The sequence below is a fragment of the Lonchura striata genome, chromosome 5 (assembly GCF_050655825.1).
Source record: "Lonchura striata isolate lonStrDom1 chromosome 5, ASM5065582v1, whole genome shotgun sequence".
NCBI lineage: Eukaryota > Metazoa > Chordata > Aves > Passeriformes > Estrildidae > Lonchura > Lonchura striata.
Genome location: NC_140707.1, coordinates 49,911,080 through 49,922,544, shown reverse-complemented (window position 1 = coordinate 49,922,544; position 11,465 = coordinate 49,911,080). Strand labels below are relative to the sequence as shown.

The window sequence follows — 11,465 nt, the reverse complement described above, 5'->3', positions numbered from 1 at the left end:
ATGAGAGATGGCAGAGGCGGCACTGATTTTTTAATAACATACTGTGATTCATTGGGCTACAGAAGATGTGAAGTACATTGCCCAGACAGTCAATAAGTACAGCTAGATAAAGTACAGCACAAGGCTAATTTCTAAATAGAATTTTAGACAATCATTGTTTATCATTGTGCCAGCTACAGACTCTAATGTCTTTGGGTCCTGCCTGGAACAACTTGAGGAATCAAACCACAGCTATCCATTAAAAATTATTTGTCTTTTGTTTAGAAATAAAATTTACATGGATTATTCACAAGTCACAGAAAATCAGTAAATAGCAGAAATTAAGTCCTGTCCTTGTTTCATGCCAGATCTTCCCAAATAACAGACTGTTTTCCTCTCCTCATCTGCTTCCTGTTTGTTTACATTTTTAAAGCTGTGTCCTCAGTGTTTGATCTCCAAACAAACATACACTGAGCCTGTCAAAAACCCTACTGACAGAAAATATGAGTCCATCAAAATATGAGTCAGTTCCATCTCTAAGTCAGCAAATAGATTGCCCTTGATTTTATGAAATCTATAATTAGTGCAAGAAGCAGCTATTGCCATCCTGGATGGCAATAGGGGAAGGGAAGGGAAGGGAAGGGAAGGGAAGGGAAGGGAAGGGAAGGGAAGGGAAGGGAAGGGAAGGGAAGGGAAGGGAAGGGAAGGGAAGGGAAGGGAAGGGAAGGGAAGGGAAGGGAAGGGAAGGGAAGGGAAGGGAAGGGAAGGGAAGGGAAGGGAAGGGAAGGGAAGGGAAGGGAAGGGAAGGGAAGATGAGAGGAAGGCCACAGGATAAATGGTGTGGGTGTGTGACATCTACAGTTTTTCAGTACCAGTTGTACACTTGTACTTTTTTTCAGGTGTCATAGTAAGGTGACAGAAACCACTGAAGCTGACCTGATTTTTCCGTATATGAAAGACCTGCCAGAAGTGCTTCTGACCGCTAGGTCACTGTTTAATTTATTACCCCTTCCAGTGGGGAAAAAGTTTGGTGTTATTTCTATGTTTCTAGCTTTTTTTCCTTAGTGTAAGCAGCACATCAAAAGGGGAAGAAAGGATTTGTATTCTGGATTGATAGGGTGAAACAAGAGATGTTAAATTATTTTAAAATGCAGTGTTTTGCTAGTGCACTTAAAACCTCATGTTTTCTAAAGATGTATATCTTGAAGTCTTGTTATCCTCCAAATGAAGTAATCAGTAACAAAAGAGTTTGCTTGGATTATTCTGAAATGAAATTTGTCTCAGACCAAGCCAAGTGTATTTTGTGTTTTTTTTAAATTGTGGCTGTTGTGCCAAAATAGTTATTATTCCCACAACTCTAGTCATCTTTCTAAAAATAACCTTCTCAGAGATCAAAAAATGTAACATTAGTGACATTTTGCAAAATTATCCATGAAACAAGAAGTACTAGAATCAAAGTGATTCTCTAAAACCCTCTACAAAATCACAGATAAATGAATCCTTATTTACAAGTATTTAGGTGGCCACAGTGACCTTCACAGTACTATAATACCTTATTCCAGACATTTCCCATTTGAAAGTCTGATCTGCTTTACCCACTCAGATGAAGATGGACGATTCATAATTAACCTCAAATTACTATCTTTATTAACAATTTAGAAATGTGATAAACTGCCTGTGAATTTAATCCACAGAATCTGAATTTACTTCATATACTAAAGAATAAGAAAATGCCAGGTCTTTTGAAACACCAGAACAACTACCTTTTTGCTTTTCTGCAGCTCCCCAGTTCTCCTTTACCTGTGATGTGATGTGCAGAGCAGCAAAGCCCATTCCCAGCCAGTGGCCCAAAAGGCATTCCATGGATCAGGAGTGCAGTGATGTGAAAGACTCATTCAGACTGTCTGTGAAAGACCATTACAGACAAAAAATAGTTGCTAATTAGCAAAATACAGGACGGTGCAATGATGTGAATCTGAAATCAGCTGGAAATAACTGCTTAGAAAATGTCAGTGCAGGAAGGGGCAGCTGAACTAAATAATCTGTAAGAATAAAAGATGAGATAGCCAAGCTCACTTTTCATCTTGACTACAGACATCTTGAATAGCTTTGGACGACTCAAATTGATCAACATTTTCAAATTTGGATGCCCATCTTTGTGCGCTAAATTTCATGGTTTCACCAGTTAATACTTCTGCATGTCTAATAGCGACACATTTAAAATCTAATGTTTAAGCACTTCCACTTGAAAATGAACTTTTTCCAAGTGTCAAACTGTCTCAACTTTCCCCCTGAACAATGTGTACTAAAAGATCTGTTGTGTCAGCTGAGAAATTGGTAGATTAATGATGATAACAATGAAGAAAAATATGATGAAACCTCAAATGAAATACTGTCCCAAAACATCAGCATTATGGTAAAGCTTCACACTGAGTCCCTGAGGAAAGATCATTCCATTTTACACAGCATTAATGTGGCCATTAGAGTGGTAATTTAAATTATTTCCAGCACTGTATCTTTTGCTAAGTATATTTCAAACTGGAAAAAGTACACCAAGAGATTGTATATTTTTTAGATTAACAATTTCCATTTAGCCTTATGTGGAATTAATAAATTTTTAAAAGGTGGTCAGTAGGGTCAAGGCTGGATAGCGATTCCCTCCCTCCCTTCACACTCCAATTCTCACACACCAGCGCATGTCCAATGGAAAAATACATAAAAATCTCCTTTATTCACATCACCTTTGTCTATGGTGCACTTTGTGATCTTGCCTAGGCTGTTCAGGAGGTGCCTTAGCTGTGTCCAATCATAATCATCAAGGACTGTACAAGCTTCACAGCTGGTGAGATGGGGGACCTTCACAGCCTCATCAAAGAGAAATATAAGCACAGTAACAGTTTTGTAAATAAACCTCATATTAATTCTTCATGCCAATTCTAAACTATCGACCTAGTTCAGGTTTTCATATGTCATTTCAACTTACTGCTGACACCTGTTGTCAAAACACAAATACTGTCAGAATTTTAAAAAACCTTGCAGGCTACAGTGAAGGTCACAAAATGAAAGGGACGTTTCAGCAGGGCAACTGGACAGAAGATGAAAAATAATGTCATGCTACAACTGAATACCTTTTATTTCTTTCATGTCTGGTTATGCTTTTGGAAACAAAAATTGTATGTAGAAAGTCAGACTTCTATCCTACAAATAGACCCTTATACGGCTGTTTCTCCTATTTCAATGTTATATGCTATAATTACATTTATTGTATCTGTTTCTCTATGCTGCTTGCTTGCCTGTGTACACAGTGCTGGGCAGAGTCTCATTTCGGGCTGCTGCAGTTCTGGCCAAAACAGGTGAGAGATGGAAAGTGGGGGCAGTGATGGGCTCAGTCTGTTGAAAACAGACTGAATCAATGTTTTTACCTAAGGCAACATGAGCTAAGTAGAAGCAAATAAAGGAACAGCCCAAGTATGCTCCAAAGTTGAGATGAAGAGGCTGCAGAGGAATGGGGGGCTGGAATAAACTGCTAGTCCACATAAAAGAGGGAAAGTCCAGCCTGAACAGTTTTTTCATTATCCTGTCATAGGTGTGGTCACTACAGCTGCTTCAGCTCACTAAAATCTCTAGCAGTCCTCTATCTGCAGAATTTTTTTCCCACAGTTAATTTTGGAAGACTTCAGGAGAATACAAATGCCAAAATATGTGTTATAATGAATAACAGTTTTTTATTAACTAAATCAAGAGTGCAACTCCTACCGCATTTCCTGGGGTTTGACCCAAAATTTTGTAGCATCCTACATGCCTGCATCCTCAGGTGCATAAGATCTTACATACTCAGGCACACTGCATTGATAAGGAAAATTCAGATATTATAAATTGTATTTCAGTTAGCTATCAGATCGATTTCAAATGTTGACTAGATAACAAGGGAGATTGCTACAAGAAAGATTTAGAAATAACATTTCATATTCAGTCATGGAACTGGGTATTTGGCTCCTTCTGCCTCCCTCTATCATGGTTTCTCACACAGGTGATATTGGAAATGACACAGGTGTTCTATTCTGGCAATTTTGATTTTTAGAGTGATACTGTGATAAGTGTGCTGCCATCTATGATTTAGAGGAAATCTGGAGACTCCCACATTACAGTGGAGAATGAATGAACTTCCAGCAGCATCAGCAGCTGTGAACACACATGGGGAACTAACCTATCCTTGCATGTCCAGTCTCTCCTGTTTTCCAAGAAGAATAGCAGTTAAGCAGAGCTGAACTTACCAGCTTGTGCAGAAGACACTAATGAAAGCATACTTTAGAAACTGAAATACCATGAAAAAAAATCCTGTGGAGAAGATTCTATGATCTTCAAGCAATTGTCCATGAATACTGTTTTCTACAAAAAATACATTACTTGATTAGCTTCTGCTTGGAGAAGGACGTTACTGGGTCATGCTGACACTGTAGCAGCAAAGAGAGACCTGCAGACTGCAACATTTGGGAACAGTACAGAACAGAAGATAACAAAGGTACCTCTTATAAAAGCACCAGGTTTTGAACAGGAGCTTAATATATTTTAAAACTCCTAAGAGCGTTGACATGAACAGAGCAGCACAAATGTGCACCAGTGGGGGATCCCGGTGTTGCTTTCTAGAAGTTCAATTTCAAAGTGCTTATTCACTGTCAAATTTAAAGCAGTTCAGAAGATATGAATTCATACCATTACCTCTTAGGAGCATCTCTTCTGCAAAAGGACATTGCCAATATCGCTATAAATATAACACTATTCACTAATAGCTTGCCCAAATTTCTTTTGAGGGCTGCTGTTGGGTTTTACTGGGTTGATGTTGAGTTGTTTGAGGGTTTTTTGCTGTTTGTTTACTTTCCCTTTTGTTTGGTTGGTTGGTTTTGTTATTTTACTGTTTATGTTCTCTTCCATCAATTTAGACAATTAATTTATGTTTATATGCACCAGGCTGAACATCATCACACAGAGGGATAATTGCAAATGCTAGGGAAGATAGATGTCTCCTCTGGTTCTCAAAGATAAGCTTCCCCAGACAAGTTATAAGTGCACGAGGCTAATTTGACTGGACTTTGCAAAAGCTCATCTCCATCTGACCCTAGCAAGATCCGATGTAGCTTAGGTTTCCTAAGCTAAAATACTTTCTAATATAATCCATATTTCCTAGGGACCTTCATAATCATCTTATGTACAATTGCCTTTCAGAAAATAATTTTCTGTATAAATCAGCTCTGCTTGACCATTGATCTTTTCCTCCACTGTCTTCAACTGTATCTATAAACATTCTCATTGCCAAGCAACACAGGTGGTAGTGCTGGTGTTTCACTAAGGTAGGGAGTATCAGTATTTAGATCTCAGATATGGCACTACTTTTATCTTTTACTCATGTTCACAATTAAATTATCAGACATTATGAATTCTAGTTTTACTTTAGATTAGCTTCCTTCCAGATGCTGCTATTTCACTGATGCTTCTCAGTGAGTGTATTTTCCAAGAGGTACCTGCCCCCATTTGCCACTTCTATTTCTGTACAAGACTTACATAACTGCTTTTAACTTGGCAGGTATTTTTATGTTAGGTATATCTGTGAGTTAACTCTTTCAGGAAAAGAAAAATTAGCATACCCAAAAAGCAACTGCCTCAAAGTAGTTCACATTCTCAGTTTACAAGACTGCTTATCTCCAAGTAATAGCTTTTCAGTACTCTGAGTTGGATTCTTTCACTGACTTTTAAAGATACTTGCTTATTTGTGGTTTTCCTCAATTTTTGCCTTTTTTTCCCAGACAAAGCTGTGTTTTGTCAGTTACATCTATTGAAGGAAAAATTGATTTGTTACTCCAATATGTCCTACGTCTGTTCCACTAAAAGTTGTTAGTGTTTTGTTTTGCTAATGACACTTGTAGGGAATAACTAGAAGTTGGTAGAAAAACCATTTGATCAGTTTAAATAATTAAGAAAATGGGTAAAGGCAATTCTACTGCATTACTCCTTGCTGGATAGATGGTCCCAAATACAAAGTGGTCATTCAGAACACCATTAAGGGCCCTGTTTTAGAAATGCTCATAAAACAGGAAAAACCATGTTAATTTGTATAATAATGAGACAGACTAGCAACTCCCTAGCAACCCCTTTCCTAGGTCCTGTGAAGAGAAAAAGGATCTTTGCACAAGTCTGTACAGAGGATTAAATTATTCTTTAACTGTGTGCAACATGATGGAGACAAAAATTTACCTGAGGTACATTCTACATTCTCCAAAAGCATCAGCTCCAAAAGTGCAGTTGTAACAATCTGAAACTACTTACATTTATCTTATCAAACATTTATGGCCCATGTTACAGAGGAGGATAAATTATTCAATGTCATGGTCAGTTTTGGTGTTGCAATTGAAAAAAATCCATGTTAACAAACTAGCTTAGAAAAGACAGATTTTGGCCTCACAAGAAGCATAACTATTGCTATAAAATTAATAAAAAGACAGACTGTCTTATAGTGGGAGTAGTTTTAGTTACATTGAAGGCAAATAACCAATAATAATAAGACATGAATATTTTTTCTTCAATACAAATAAAATATATATTACATATTATATATTATTAAATACAATTAAATATATATTATTCAATATGAATCAGTTGCACTTAACTTTGTGTATCATAACACTTTTTCCTAGAAAACTAACAAGTTTAATTTGAGACTATAATAATTCTTATATTCTACATTATTATCTGAAGTCTGTTCATGCAATGGTAAGCCTTTCAAGTTCTTGATTAACTTATTTTTTATGCACTGTTAATTTCCCCACTATATATTTTCCTATCAGAAAATTATTACATTGACTTTTACTTATATATTAAGCCAGCATTTATATTTGCTCAGTATCCTGTATGGATTCTGTAAAAAGCCAGCAAAAACTGCCACAGTCTTAAAACTGAAATGTAAAAAATTGGTGTAACGTTGGCCGTGTCCATCTGTATGTCTTAATTTTCCAGCTGATTCAGAGAGAGATATACGTGGTTACTTTCCCTTTACAGCTCATAATCATTAAGGATTGGACAAATATAGCAATTTCCAACCTTCATTATAAAAAATACTCCATGAGTTCTGATCCTATGAGGACATCTAGTGAGCAATTCCATATAGAAAGAAAACAGTAAATGTTCCTACAACATGTACAATGGAAAAATTTTCATCAAGTCTTTCATTGCTGACTGATATTATTTCGTTTGTGTCATAGCAGCATCTAAATCCATGCAGCAGTAGAAATAGGGTCCTTATACGTTTTTCTATAAGCATGCAGAAAAGAGAAATTTATGTCTGAAAAGTTTGCACTCAGGAAAAATTATTTCATAGATTTTCATCTGCAATTTTACAGCTGTGGCAGCACACCTTTTGCAGCCTGTTTGAAATATCTATCCTGGTATTATTCCTGTGATTACCAGAGGGTAGACAGGCTGCTTTGGCAGCTGCAGGAGCCTTCTGCAGGAGCTCTCCAGGGACAGGGTGCAAGGATCCAGCTGCCAGCCAGCTGTACCTGGCACTGGGACCTCTGCACAGAGAAACTCTGCACCAGCAGAGAAACCACATGAGAAGTAATGGGAGGGAGTAGGAGGTCTCATGTATTTCACACAGACTGCACAAGACTGGATAAGTCTGCTTACAGAGTAGAAGGGAATGACTCTGAGATCAGAAGCTGAGAAAACCTCTGGATTCAGTTAAGAACAAGATTTATCTCCCTTGTCTTTATTTTTTTTCCAGGTAGAGATATTCTCCAGGTCGCTGCCATATTTCAAGCTGAACATAGCATTTGAATATGATTACCATCAATGTTTTACTAGATTGAAAAAGAAGGGCATAACAAAAATTTCTCAAAGTTTGACTTTTTGATAATTTCATTTGATATAGGCAAACTTTGTATCAAAAGTGTAATATCATTCAACAAATGATCAGTTATAGAGTGCCTTAGCTACAAAATATGCTGTATCACCTTAGTGACATTTTAAAGGAAGGAAAAACATTTTGAAGAAAGTCTCTTAAATCGCGCCTACTTGTAACATCTTAAAATTTGGAAGTTTTGGAAGAATACTACATTCAACCTTCAAAGACAAAATTTCATTTTGTAGACTACATCAACACCATGTTTATTGATTTGTGTGCACAACTGCACTTTCCTAATCCTCTTTTTGTTCTCTACAAGGCAATGGCCCTCTCATTGAAAGACTGCATATAAGAGAGTCCAACTATTCTAAATTAAAAGCCCCAAACTGTTTCTAGCAGAAGTATTAATTGATAAGGCCTCCAATTTCCATCTAATTATTGTACTAGCTGATTTCTCCAAATCCTCATTAATATTTCAGAACTTGACAGGTAATTCAACAAGCTTAATGAAAACTAGTAATGAGATACAGAAGGTAGTTTTGCTATGTCTCATGGCACAAGCATAAGGAATCCAAAATACCTGAACACCCTGTGAAAGGAAGAGCAAAAATAGGTAAATGCTTTGGTAAATTCATTAGTTATAACTTATGCTAAGGTTTTGCATGCTTGGTCTCTTAGTCACACAACACATTTACACTTTCAAGAAACTTCCAGTCTAGAGGTCTGTCATTACACTGAAAATCACCCCCTCATGTTAGAGGAGCTAGCAGAAAAAAAGGGAGCTATTTTTTTGTATTTTACAAAGTAATTAGGTATTGTTGGGAAAATATATTTCTCAATATCTTGTAAAAATCATTCACAGAATAAGTGGTAATGGTTATGTGTAAATACTCAGGACTTAAAACTGGATATGGAAATTCTGAAAGCATATTTATTTTTTTTTTCCCTAGCATGTAAACATCTAACATTAAACAGCACTTACTGAAATGATTGTCTGAAAATATTTTGACAACTTCAGAAAAAGATACTTGATGCTGATTTGATTTATGCAATTATGTTAAACATATGAAGCACCACTGCTGTTATGTGATTTGATGAGTTATTTTTTTTAAAGTAATTTAAAATAAGCTTTTTATCTGGTATTGTTTCTGCTCTGAGACTTTTAAAGTCATTCATATTTACTTGAAAAAACTAACACTAGGGAAATTAAAACGTTTATTAAAATTGCTGAAGAGGTACTTTTGTCATGAGTCTTCACACCAGTAGTCATGAATTTTTGGACCACCCAGAGATAGTAACGTACCTAAAATTACTAATAGTATAATTAAGTGGAAAGCAAAGGTTAGAAAGAATGTCAGAGAAAAATAATTCTGATATCACCTCCAGTATCCAGTGACTGCATCAAGTATACTAAAAGAAGAAAAATCCCCGTTCACCAAAACATCATTGATTCTGTTTCTCACAGTCTGTAACATCTAAAAGAAACCTGACACACTTTAGCAGCTATCAAGGGCAAGAGCTACTCATTCATCAAAATAATTGCCTCCTAAATGACTGTGAAAAACTCCCCCTTGACAATCATTATACAAAATGCATAATATACATAGACCTGCACATAAAAATGCTAATGTCTTGTTTTATTGTAAGGGAAAGGTTAAAATATGACCTCTCAATATCATTCACAAAACTGTGATTTTATGAAAAGATTACTTAACATCATCTCTGTTGAATCTAGTGTATTAAATTCCCCAGAACAAGAAATATGAAGATCAAATGAGCTGAATAAGCAAGGATGCTTTCTGTCAGCACAGCCAAACTGCCTTAACTACATTAACCCATTAGTTCAAGCTCTCATTTTTCTTATTGCTTCTGATTCCCTATCATGGCCACACATTCTCATCCAGACCCAGCCAAGCTGGGTTAAACTATTCCTGCCCTTGCTAATGTCTCTCCTGGGCTCTGTTTGAACAGGGGTAATGATGTGCCCCCTAAGCTGTGCAGGTCAGAATGACTCGGAGGAAATGAGTGTTTACCTGAAGTAGTGGAGGAAGTGCTCCCACCATCCACTCCTTGATAGCAAAGCTGTGAAATCTTCCAGTGCTCCAGACAGGCTGAGGAGGGATGGCAGCATTGGCTACAGCTCGCTGCTTCACAAGTGAGGCAGCTCAGGCGAGTGGAGCTTAACTTAGGCACAGAGCTTTGCAAATAGAGGTGCCTTTGCATGAGACAGAACCAGGGGGATTCCAGGGGCTTTATTCAGACTTCTACACCCCATTCCTACTATCAGAAGTGCTAGGAAGCACTTCTAATAGTAAGAGTAAGTGTTGGAGGCTCTGTGTGGCATGACTCAGATCAGCTGTTTAAAATCAGTGGTGCCATCTCTGCGGTGGTGATTCCCAAAGCCTCTCTGAAGCCTGTCTCTTCCATTTGCCCCCTTGCAACTCTGTGTTCAAGAGTTTGCTCAAGCAGATGCAGTCACAAACAGCACAATGATTCTGTGTTCATCGCTTCACCTGCTTTTGCACTTCTTTTTCAGAGCGCTGATGAGTGGATGAAAAGGTGTGGCTATACAGGAGCCAGCCTAATCTAGGGCTGCTGCTTTGTACTGGAGCCAAGCTGCTGGGACATCACTGTCATAGGAAGGGTTTTTTGCTCAGCTCAAGGGTGGGCCTGAGCCTATCATTTGTGTTTGCATTGGTAACTCTCCTGAATAAATCCACACGTGGTTTCAGGAGAACTTTTATATTCATGCCCTTTTTCTGCATCAGTTTATCTAACTACTCACAGCAGTATGGCCGTTTTTATGCATCTGGCATCCTGCTTCCATTTTGTTTTCCATTTCCCTGCTTTTCACTACAGCTGAAACACCTGATTTTTCACTAACCCTGGGAAGTGGAAGAAAAAAGTAGTAATTCTTCCCTCAGTCATTTCCAAAACTGAATGCATTATCTTCTTATTCAAAATCATACTAAATTATGGCATAAAAAGATGGGATGTAAACACCAACCTTCAATGCAACTTACATTTGTGGTTTTTTGCAGTCATCATTTATGAATGCATTGACTAATTTCTAAGACTTTGACTAATTTCAATGAAAATACCTTGCATGTAAGAAATGAAAGCTATATAAAAGCTGAAATTTGTTCATTGTCATAGAACTTTATAAAAGCTTAATACCAACTGCAGCTGAAAAATGCATAAAAAATTCAGTTGCTGGGGAAAATAACCATGCTACACTCTGAAGGACTTTATTTATTTCCATAAATAAAAATATTTCCATCAACATAAAACTTAATTGTGTTTATGGCGACTCAGTTAGTATGTTTTCATGCTCCTGTAGGTATTTCCCCTATGATGTAATATAAATTCTTACTGCGTTGATTGTTCCTGATACTGTATCTTTTTTTCCATATAAAATCAATTATTAATTTTTTCCCTACTCATTATAGCTAATTTGCCTGGATAACTTGGAACTTGAGCTTATGCTTGAATCTGAAGAGAACCATCTGGATCAGAACTGGGAAAACTAAAGCACGAGGATGAGAAGGGAAAAAGGAAGAAACTTTCTTAAACTACAGACAGCATTTTGCTT

The 11,465-nt window shown here is 37.0% G+C and overlaps 1 protein-coding gene across 1 annotated transcript in view; it reads right to left on the bottom strand.

Moving 5' to 3' along the window:
• Positions 1–599: 599 nt before the first annotated feature.
• LOC144246477 (uncharacterized) overlaps positions 600–11,465 on the bottom strand; it is a 61,178-nt gene continuing 50,312 nt past the window's right edge. The window contains exon 4 of the mRNA XM_085580501.1: positions 600–11,465. This exon is cut by the window's right edge and continues 20,500 nt beyond it. The gene's annotated coding sequence lies outside the window, so the exon portion shown is untranslated.